General features: G+C 42.2%; 1 long non-coding RNA gene and 1 pseudogene across 1 annotated transcript; both read right to left on the reverse strand.

Moving 5' to 3' along the window:
* Positions 1-1,023: 1,023 nt before the first annotated feature.
* LOC118525123 (uncharacterized) lies at positions 1,024-6,293 on the reverse strand. Its single transcript, XR_013443401.1, has 4 exons — positions 6,073-6,293; positions 5,087-5,236; positions 3,771-3,876; positions 1,024-1,173 (listed from the first exon to the last, which is right to left on the reverse strand). It is a non-coding gene; the product is annotated as an uncharacterized LOC118525123 (long non-coding RNA).
* Positions 6,294-7,687: 1,394 nt separating this feature from the next.
* On the reverse strand, positions 7,688-10,364 carry LOC144379486 (heterogeneous nuclear ribonucleoprotein A3-like; annotated as a pseudogene).
* Between the last annotated feature and the right edge of the window lie 432 nt (positions 10,365-10,796).

Below are 10,796 nucleotides of genomic sequence, written 5' to 3' on the forward strand. Positions count from 1 at the left end.
TCATGTGTTTCTTTTAGAAGTAAATTAAGTTTATGTCAAATATAAAAAACTACTTTAGACTAAAATTACTTATCTTAAAAACTAAACATTCCCAAGAAAAATTAAATAATTCAAAGTAATCTTATACCTGTTTTTAACTACTAAATTTTAAAGCAAAAAAAATTTTTTTGAGAGCATGGATAATGATGTGGAGAACAAAGGCAAAAGAAATGTAGAAAAAAATTAAATTTCCTTTGCAGCCCACTGACAAGTACTTAAAAGACAGGCAGGGTGACCTTCCTGCAGGAACTCAACTGCCTCAATATTAATACATTGCTAGAGGCAAAGGGCAACCTTAGCTTGACATTAGCCTGACCTCCAGGATCCTGTAAGTCTTCTTTAACATATAAAACTCCTTTTGCAAACTTGCTTTATCTCTACCCTCCTCCCCCAAGATACACGTAGCAATCATCTTCCTAACATATGGCGCACTGATATACACGTGAAGGCTCTGAAGACTAAGGTTTTACTAGACGGTAGCAAATGACCTTATCTTAAACAGCAGCTAGCCCCTCAAGGTCCTGAAAACCTTGCTTCCAAATTCCTTAGAGACATACACTATCCTTAACCCCCTCCCAACTTAAAAGTATATAATCAGTCACCTGTCACAACCCCATTGCAGCTCTTCTTGCCCACAGGTCCTGTCCCCATGCCTTACTAAAACCACGTTTTTTGCACTGAAGGTGTCCCAAGAATTCTTTTGTGACCGTTCGCTCCTGGACACCGAACATTATATCACATCAGTTAAAATGAAGTCTTTTTATTTTCCTTCCCTCCATAGCTCAAGTCCTTCCTGTATTTTTCTTAACAGATACTGACTGAGGTTTTTACTGTGTTAAATAAAACTGTTGCAAACTGCCCTAAAGAATGATCCATATAACACATTTCACCAAGTGTTCCATGGAAGTCAACTTAAGAACTTGAGAAAGTTTAAACCACTTACAGCAATTCTACCACTTTTAGGAGATTGTCTTCTTTCTGGTCTCATTATTTTTTAATAGGGAATCAAATTCTATGTTCTTTATTCCAGTTAAATTCATGCAATAGGGGCGCCTCGCTGGCTCAGCTGGAAACAGCATGTAACTCTTGATCTCGGAGTTGTGAGTTTGAGCCCCACATTGGGTGTAGAGATTACTAAAAAAAAAATTTAAAAACTTAAAAAAAATCATGCTATAAATAATATTTATTTGCTGGCCACAGATTAAACTTATTTTAAGTTTTTTGGAGCACCTGGGTGGCTCAGTTGTTAAGCATCTGCCTTCGGCTCAGGTCATGATCCCAGGGTCCTGGGATTGAGCCCCGCATCAGGCTCCCTGCTCCACAGGAAGCCTGCTTCTCCCTCTCCCACTCCCCCTGCTTGTGTTCCCTCTCTCGCTGTGTCTCTGTCAAATAAATAAATAAAATCTTTTTTTTAAAAAAAACTTATTTTAAGTTATCTTCTGGAAGATAAAAGGTTTACCAAGCTAAGTAACTTCATATCACCCCTGCTGACTTCATTTCTACCATTCTCATAGAATGAAGTTCCCCGTCTCCTATCAAACCAGTATCTCAATTTGCCTCCTTGATCAATTCATTATTGTCTCATTCAAGGACGTGTTAAAGTAGCTCCCCTTTCTCCTGGACCTTTTACTCTTCACTGAACTACTCACTCCTTCGTCTTAGCTCTATAAAGATAGTCAAATCTGTCCTGTCCAGAAGAAACTCTCTTTTGGTCCTTTATCTCCATTTTATCTTCCTTCCGATCCAAACACTGCAATACTTTTTTGGTTATTTATTGCTGAGTAATTTAAAACACTAGCCATTTGTTACTGCATGATTCTGGGTTGACTAAGCTTAGCCCCGTGGACCATCCGCTGGGGCTGTAGTCAGAGTGCGCTCTGCTAACTGGAACCTCATGATGGCTCCCTACGTGCCTGGCATTTGTTGCCGGCCATTAGCTGGGTGACTCGGTTCTCCTGCACAAGCCCTTTCCTCCTGGATTAGAATTCTAGAAGCATGGCATACGGATTTCATGATGGAGCATTCTGAGTGTGCAAAAGTGGGAAGCTTTGTACCTCCTAAGATCCAGGTTTGGAAGTTGCCCAGCATTGTTCTACCATATCCCATTGGTCAAAGCAAATCATAGGATTAGCCCAGACTCAAGGGGAGGGGAAGCAGACACCACTGCTTACTGGAAGGAGTGACAAAGAATTAAAGTCATCTTTAATGCACCACAGTTCCTGCCTGGAGAGAATTTTCATTTCAGCAAGTCATTGACAAGAACAAAATCCTCTGCTTACAGTTATAGTACATCGGATGATGGGGAGAATTTTCCATAGATTACTCTGACCCCGTACATTCTTTTTTTTTAATCTTGTTTTTCCTCCACTACCCCTCGAACTTCTGGTGCTGGTGCAATAGTTCACATTTTAATACATCTGGCCCCGTACTTCAGCAGAGGGAGGGGCAGGGGTATTCCTGGATGTTATTCCCCTACTGCATGAGTCAGCAATAGCTGAAGAAGCTGAGAATCACATAAATCTATCCCACTAAACCCAAGCTAAATGCACCGCCAGCTCAATTTTCCCCTTGACTGGATCCCCCAAAATGTCTGCAGCCGCTCTAAGCATCTAACACCTAGGGAATTTGTGATGGAGAAACTGGGGTGGAGTCACTGACACTAACCAACTACAGTTTAAAGGTATTTTAACTTTTGTGTATTTAAAAAAGGCAATAATCTTGTGCACTTATGAGTGGGGTCCCTCTAGTTCCCTGAATGGGACCCATGCATGTGAGGGGCCCTAAGCTCAAGTTTTATGGTAAATCTGCCCCTGCACAAGATTCAGATTCAGGCTTTCACCCTCATTCTAAATGCCTCTCCTGGGCCATCTGATAGCCCTGGTACACAAGTCCCAGACTAAATACCTGCGTTGCCTTCTCCCTCTGCATCGGCCGGCCTTATCTAGGCCTATCTTTCACTGGTCATAGTGCCCTCTCTCTGGTCACCCAAGCTAGGACTGTGCGGGTTGCCTTTATCTCCTTAGTCCTTCAAATTTTTTTTTTAAGATTCTTTTTTAAATTTTATTTTATTATGTTACGTTAGTCACCATATAATACATCATTAGTTTTTGATGTGGTGATCCACGATCCATTGTTTTCATATAACACCCAGTGCTTTATAAAGAGAGAGAGAAAGACAGAGAGAGACAGAGCGCATGCGCACGAGCAGCAGGAGGGGGGACCCTAGGGAGAAGCAGACTCCCTGCTGAGCAGGGAGCCCGACATGGGGCTCGATCCCAGGACCCTGGGATCATGACCTGAGCCGAAGGTGGATGTTTAACTGACTGAGCCACCCAGGCGCCTCTTAGTCCTTCAACTTTGTCAGTCACCAAGTCCAATCAATTCTACTTCCCAAATATTTTGTAGGTAAAATATGTGTATTTAATATTTATAAGATATTTGTATAAAAATATACTTATATATCAGATATGTATATCTCAGTCATGCAAAATCCATTGCCTTCTTTCCATGCCTGGACACTCTGCTCTAGTTCCAAGCTTAAAGTCCTTCAGGCCATTGGTTAGGTTCAGGGCACCAAATGTGACATGCACAGCGCCCCCTCATGGCCGCTCCCCCTCATGGCCCCGCCCCTGCAGACTTGTGCTGCCACGGTTCTCCAAGTGTGGTCCAGGCACACCTGGGGGCCCACAGAATCAAAACAATTCTCATAATGATACTATGATGTTACTTGCCTTCACCACTGTTCTCCTTTCATGAGTGGAGTTTCCCAGCTGCTACTAGACATGTAGTGTTTCAACAGGTGGGATGCTGAGGCAGATATGAAAATCCAGCTTGCTCCTATTAAACCAGACACGAAAAGGGTTTTTACAAAGATGTAAAACAATGCCACACTCCTCACTCATTTGTATTGGGAAAATTTAGCGTTTCGTTTTCCATAAAATATACTTTAAACTTAACATGTAATTAGATACATTAATAACTATGTTTAAAATTTCTGTTTCAATTCCTAATATGGTAAACATCAATAAATAAAGCCCATAGGAACAAAAGCTCCTTGGGTCCTCAATAATTTCTAAGAATGTAAAGTCCTGAGACCAGAACATTGGAGTTCCGCTGTTGTACAACTTCATCTCCTGGCAAGCCCTGTATGTTGTGCTAAGCTATAGCCCGCCAATGCTGAACTTATTATCATGGTTCGAAATACCTGCCATGTGTTCTCTTCCCTTTGTCCTTTCCTCATCTTCCTTTCCCAGCCTCCTCCAGAGTACCTCTCCTAACTCCTCCCTCCACGGGATGATTCAGGCATCCCTCCTCCTTGGTTTTGTTGCAGGATTTTTTTTCTCCCTCGCTGAATGCCTGCGGTTCTGGGTCACACGGCTTCGAAGAATAAAGTGGTAGACCAGACAGAGTGGTGGGCAGCAAAGCAAAGTTTATTGCGTGATAGCACAATGACAGTACCAAGCTCCGGAGGAGGGAGGGAACCCAAAGGGGTTGCCACCAGAGTTTGTAAGTCTAGGGGGTTTTACGGGCTTGTTGACAGGCTGTTATAATCTGATTAACCCTCCCTGCACCTCTCATCCAATTAGGTTTTTGTCATTTATCTATCATGTGGGAAAGGGTGGAGGGCTCCTTCCCGGATGGGGCAAAATCCTTTCAAAGGTTGTTTCCTCTTGGGGGGTGGGGGAAGCTGCCTTTCAATATCCTTCATCAGTCTCACATTGCACTCAACCCACAGCACGTGGTAGTTGTTAGCAGTCCTGACTCCCTCACAGGACTGTGGGATCCTTGATGTGGGGTCATGCCAGCATTACCTTCGTCACCCCAATGGCTGACACAGTCCCTCTCACAGAATACCACTCAAGAAATCTTTGCTGAACAAATGTTCTTATGCTTTACAAAGTAAAACAGTGTTCTCTTCCTAACATAAAATTATGCCTGATACTGTTATATTTAATATATTTGCTTATTTATATCCTTCAGACAAAATCTGTTTTGTTTTTGTTTTTCTGATTTTTTTTTTCTTTTTAATAACGCATTAAAAACTTACTTGGTTGTGGCACCTGGGTGGTTCAGTCGGTTAAGCATCTGCCTTCTGCCCGCGGTCCTAGGATCGCGTCCCCGGAGGACTCCTTGCTCAGTGGGGAGTCTGCTTCTCCCTCTCCCTCTGATGCTCCCCCTGCTTGTGTGCTCTCTCTCTCTGTCAAACAAATAAAATAAAATAAAATAAAATAAAATAAAATAAAATAAAATAAAGATGTACAGGCCTAATTGTTAAAACAAACAAACAAACAAAACTTATTTGGTCAACAAATGAAATCCTGAAGCCTACCATAGAATATTTTTAAATTCAAGGCAACTGCCAGCAGAGGACACTCATGAAAGTAGATGGCATTAACCATCCTCCACATTGTTGTTTTTCACCTGGAATTTTAAAAAAAGATTTCCCAGTAGCTTTCTGTAACATTTTATATTTATCAAAGGTAAATAAAAAGCCATGCTATGTTTCATAACAGAATAAATTAAGTTGGGTAGTTTTTTAAAGTAGAGAGATTTTAAAATCCTCACTAAGTACCTGATAGAGAATGACTGAATTCTCAAAACAAAGCAAAACAAAACAGAAAAAGGACTTATATTGATCTTTGTTAAAGCATGATTCACCTCCCGGCCCACCAAAGTGTTTATCTTTTCTTCTTACATGTTTTTATTCAAGGTAGGTATTTGCCATCCATTTGGAAAGAAGCTGACAGAAAAATGGTTTTCTGCATTTTTGAAAGACCATTTAGTTCAGCAGAAAATATAGGACCGTTATCTTTTGTTGTGCCTGCTGGCAAATCCCAGGCACCCAGCATTGGGTGGGTCCTTAGATGTGAAGAAACTGCCTTTGAAAACAACACCTAAGGCAAGCTAGGTGGCCTTCAAAAGCTAAAGCACATTTTCAATTCAAAGAACATTCAGCAGTGATATTTGCAGGACTACCATACTTTTAAAAACATAATATGTTCTATGGTTAAGGGGAGAAAGCTTGCCACTTACTCAGCTCACATGGAACAGAGGAAATTGCATGAAATAGCAGTTAGTAAACCACAATTCCATCTCCAGCTCTGCCAGCAAGTATCTCAGCAAATATAGGTAAGTGTTCGTTTGTGCCTTGGTTCTACCATTTAAAAGGTTATATTTATCTAAACTTCTTCTTTACTCTGATAAGGAAATTCTATGTCCTAAGATGGCCAACCGAGCCCGGGAGAGAGTCCCAGTCCTTGCCCCAGGGCTCTTCCGGGTTCTTCTCCCTGCTCTGCTTCCCGCGCACACCAATCCGGGTCCTTCTCCCTGCCCCGCTTCGCACACACGCCAGAAGTGCCAAGTATGCGGAAGTAGAAGTGTATAAACTGCCGCACCCTTTGTTTGTGCTTGGGGCTCAGACCTTTGGAGATCACTCTCCTCTGAGCCCGCCGGCATTAAATAAACCTCCTATCCTCCAAGATCTCCAGGTGCCGCTTGGTTCTTCCGTCAGGCCCGTAACAATTTCACAAAAATACTTGGAGCAGCTTATAATTAAACAAAATATACAGTGATATAGTGACATGGAAATAGGAGCTCATAGCCAAGGAAAAGAATAAAAATCTTCCAGTTAGAAAAATCAGTTGCTTTGGGGCGCTTGGCAGGCTCAGCCGGTAGAGCATTTGATTCTAATCTCGGGGTTCTGAGTTCAAGCCCCACATTGGGCATGGGACACACTTTAAAAAAAAGAAAAAGAAAAATCAGTTGCTTTGGTTAATTTCTGATTTGATTCCGAGTACCCTGGCGGTTGAGGCAAAAAGTGAAAACCATGGTCAGTGATTCAGCCTGCTACGTAATGAAGCATTCCAATTTCTCGGGGGTGGTGGTCTTTCCCTAGCACTAAATTCTAAAAGAAAATTCCTATGTGTGCTTATGGATAATGTCTTCAAATATTTTAAAGCAAACCCAATAGGAACTTTCACGTAACTATTTAATGAGCCTCAATGAAAACTGAGAACATAATTTTAAACCTGAGTATATCCATACTTTAAATCCATGACAGTTACAGCGTTTGCCCTACTGCAGGCCTCCAAGGACTATTTTATAAATAATAAGCTATAGAAGGGCATTTTTAAAAGTTGTAAGTTAAACAAATGTTAGATATTTTTAAATGTATCTCTCCAGGCATACTGATAAGATGATCAGCTGGCTCACTCTTTCTTTCTCTTTTTCTTTCTTTCTTTCTCTTTCTTTCTTTCTTTCTTTCTTTCAGAAAAGTTAAAAATTCCTTAATTTTTAATTTCTGGTACCACTACCACAATTTACAGGGCAATATATCAGATGTGATGAAAAGAAAAAGAAACAGCTACAGCACTAAAAGACCTCAAGAATGTACATGTAATTGACACTACATTGCTTTAATCAATAGCTGCACTGTTTGCGAAGTGCGGCTATGACCTCGACTAAGAAGGGGTTCCTGTTCAAGCTGCAGTAACTTTTCTGACTATGGATCATCGTTCCTTCTGTGGCTGATTTTTAGAGTTCCTTTAATGCATTTGGGATGATTGTCTCAAAGTAACCTGCAGCTGTCCTGACAACTCCTTGCTCTCTCTGCTCCTAAGAACCGTAGCCCCTTTATTCTGAGTTTTTTTTAGAACCTTCTGCTGCCGTATCCACCACTTCACCACCAGATCCATAACCAGCACCATAGGGACTGCCTGAGCTTCTTCCACCAAAACTGCCCCCCCCTTCGTGGGTCCACAATTTGACTGCTGTTGTCCACTATAATTTCCAAAATCCTTATGATTCCCTCCACCACCATAGTTAGCTCCAAAATTTCCGCCTTCATTGTAACCATCGTATCCTCCACCACCACCACCGCATCCGCCTCCTTGGTGTCCGTAGCCTGGTCCGCCCCCGCCACCATCGCCTCCTCTACTGCTATGACCAGGACCACCACCACAGTTGCCACCATCACCTCCAAATCCCTTATATCCACCCTCACCGCCTGCATATCCACCTCTGCTGCCACCACCTCCACCAGAGCCCCCCTTCCCCTGGAGTTTCCTGCAAGACCCATCAAGTTGCCCGATCCACCACGTCTTTGTGATCCAGCAGACAGCATTTCTTGTTCAGAAAGGGCCTTTTCCACTTCACAGTTATGCCCATTAATAGTGTGGTGTTTCTGAACAACCGTTGTATCAACTGTATCATGATCATCAAAAGTTACAAAAAAGGACACCTGGGTGGCTCAGTCAATTAAGCGTCTGTCTTCAGCTCAGGTCATGATCCCAGGGCCGTGGGATCGGGTCCCACATCAGGCTCCCTGCTCAGCGGGGAGTCTGCTTCTCCCTCTCCCTCTGCCCCTCCCCCTGCTCATGCTCTCTCTCTCTGTCAAATAAATAAAATCTTTTAAAAAAAAGTTACAAAAGTAAATCCTCTCTTTTTTTCCCTCTGCCTGTCTTCCATAACTTCTATGGTTTCAATTGTGCCATACTTTTCAAAGTAGTCTCTCAAGTTATATTCTTCTGTATCTTCTTTAATACCACCGACAAAAATGTTCTTCACTGTGAGGTGGGCACCAGGCTTTACAGAATCCTCTCTAGAAACAGCTCTCTTTGGTTCCACTACACGCCCACCAACCCTGTGTGGTCTGACACACATTGTTGCATCTACCTCTTCAACACAAGAGTAAATCACAAAACCAAAACCCCTGGAACAGTTTTTTGGAGGAAGGGTCTGTCATCATTGCACCATCTGTAAGTATGCGTCATTTTTCAAAATGCTCTCTTGAACTATCATCTGTAGTTTCAAAGCTCAAACCACCCATAAACAGTTATCTCAACTGCTCTCATTCCTTTGGATCATGGTCCTCCACTTTGGGATTGGACTCGCCTCTTCCAACTAGAGTTCAATATGGGACCGAGAGCCAGCTTTCTTTTCTTTAATCGGTGCCAAGGGTAAAAACAGGGGTGGTTATAGGTACATCAAAAAAATTATTAAAGGTTATACGAGACACTGCTGTTTACCTCTAGGGAATAGAAAGAAGGCTCTTAGGGGAAGAAAGATCTTTTTTCTATTTTGCTTCTCTCTGAAACTTTGGAATTTTTATAATGATCATTATTTTTAAAAATTTTAAAGGTAATTTACTCATAAATTATACCCTATACAATATAACCTATAAATGACTCCAAATATCTGTTTTAATTTTTTTTTAGTTGCGATTTTGTTTATCTCTTTGCAAGTTATCTGTTGCCAGAAACAGACACTCATTCAAGCTAGATAAAGTAAAAAGAGAAGTTTATTGTAAATGATACAACCAGAAATCTCCTGGACATCCAAGATCAAAAAATGAAAGAAAGCCTGCTGTCAGGGAGCCTAATATAGAAAATTCAAGAACTCAGCTACTTTCTCTGTTTCTCCATGTGTCTAATATCTACTTCTTTCTTCTTATTTTCCCAAATAGCCACCCGCTCTCAGCAGAGAGGCTTTCTTAATTTCTTTAAGAATCCATCATAATTTTGTCTGATCAAAACTGACCACTGGGGTGCCTGGGTGGCTCAGTCAGTTAAGTGTCTGCCTTCACCTCAGGTCATGATCCCGGGGTCCTGTGATGGAGCCCTACGTCTGGCTCCCTGCTCAGCAGGGGGTCTGCTTCTCCCTCTGCTCCTCCCCTCCCCCCACTCATGCTCTCTCTCACTCTCTCACTTTTAAATAATGACCACCAATTCTGGATAGGGTTGAGGTATCCACTCCTGAGTCTCTAAAATCTTTATGTCTCTTTAACCAGAGCTTCCAAATATCAGTCTGCATGTGAATCACCTGGGGATCTTGTTAGGATGCAGATTCTAACTCAGTAGGTCTAGGTGGGTCCAGAGAAGCCCAGGTGATAGCTTGATGCTGCTGGTTCGAAGACCACTCTTTGAGTAGCTAGGCCTTAGTGCCCATTTTTGAGAGAAGGAGTCTGGTTAGTGGCTAGCCAGCCAATGATTTTGATTGGATGCAATCATTTGTGGCCTGGGATAACTGTATGGTATGCCCATTTGGCAGGAGCTGTGGATGGGAGTAGAGTCTATGAGAAAGAGAGGAATGGGAGGGCAGCCACCTTCAAAACACAGGTCAGACATTTGACTCTTGTCTGCATCCAAAGTTGCCATGAACATGATCCAGCTGTACACAACAGGAAACCTTCTCCTCCTGTTGCCAGTACACAACAAGCTAAAGTCAGGTCCAAAGGCAATTCTGGTTCCTTAGAGCTTACCACATCCAGATGATGTACATTCTTCCTTCAGGTTTGTTCTGTCTATTCCAGGTGTGGTTCTTGCCATTTTGAGCTGATGGAGGGATCAGGGGTTCTCAAACTTGAAATTCTGACTCACTGAATCCAGTGTGGGATCTGGGCATTGGGATCTGGAACAAGCTTCCTGCACTGGTCATTCTGGTGCATTAGCATACTCCAGTCTGAGAAGACCACTGAACTGGAAAAATGAAAGTCCTTTCCAGTGGAGTGGAGGATGGGGTAGAACAGGATCAGGTTCTTTACATTAAAATGCATATGTAACCATATGTTACATTAGTGGTTTTCAAACTTCAGCATGTACTAGAATCCTCTGGAAGGCTTGTTAGAACACAAATAGCTGCACAGATTGCTGGCCTCACTCCCCAAATTTCTGATTCAGTAGGTCTGGGACTGGGCCCAATAATTTACATTTTTATAAGGTCCCAGGTGACACTGCTTCTGTTGATGCTGAATGCAGCAA

The sequence above is a fragment of the Halichoerus grypus genome, chromosome 1, assembly GCF_964656455.1.
Source record: "Halichoerus grypus chromosome 1, mHalGry1.hap1.1, whole genome shotgun sequence".
Taxonomy (NCBI): Eukaryota; Metazoa; Chordata; class Mammalia; order Carnivora; family Phocidae; genus Halichoerus; species Halichoerus grypus.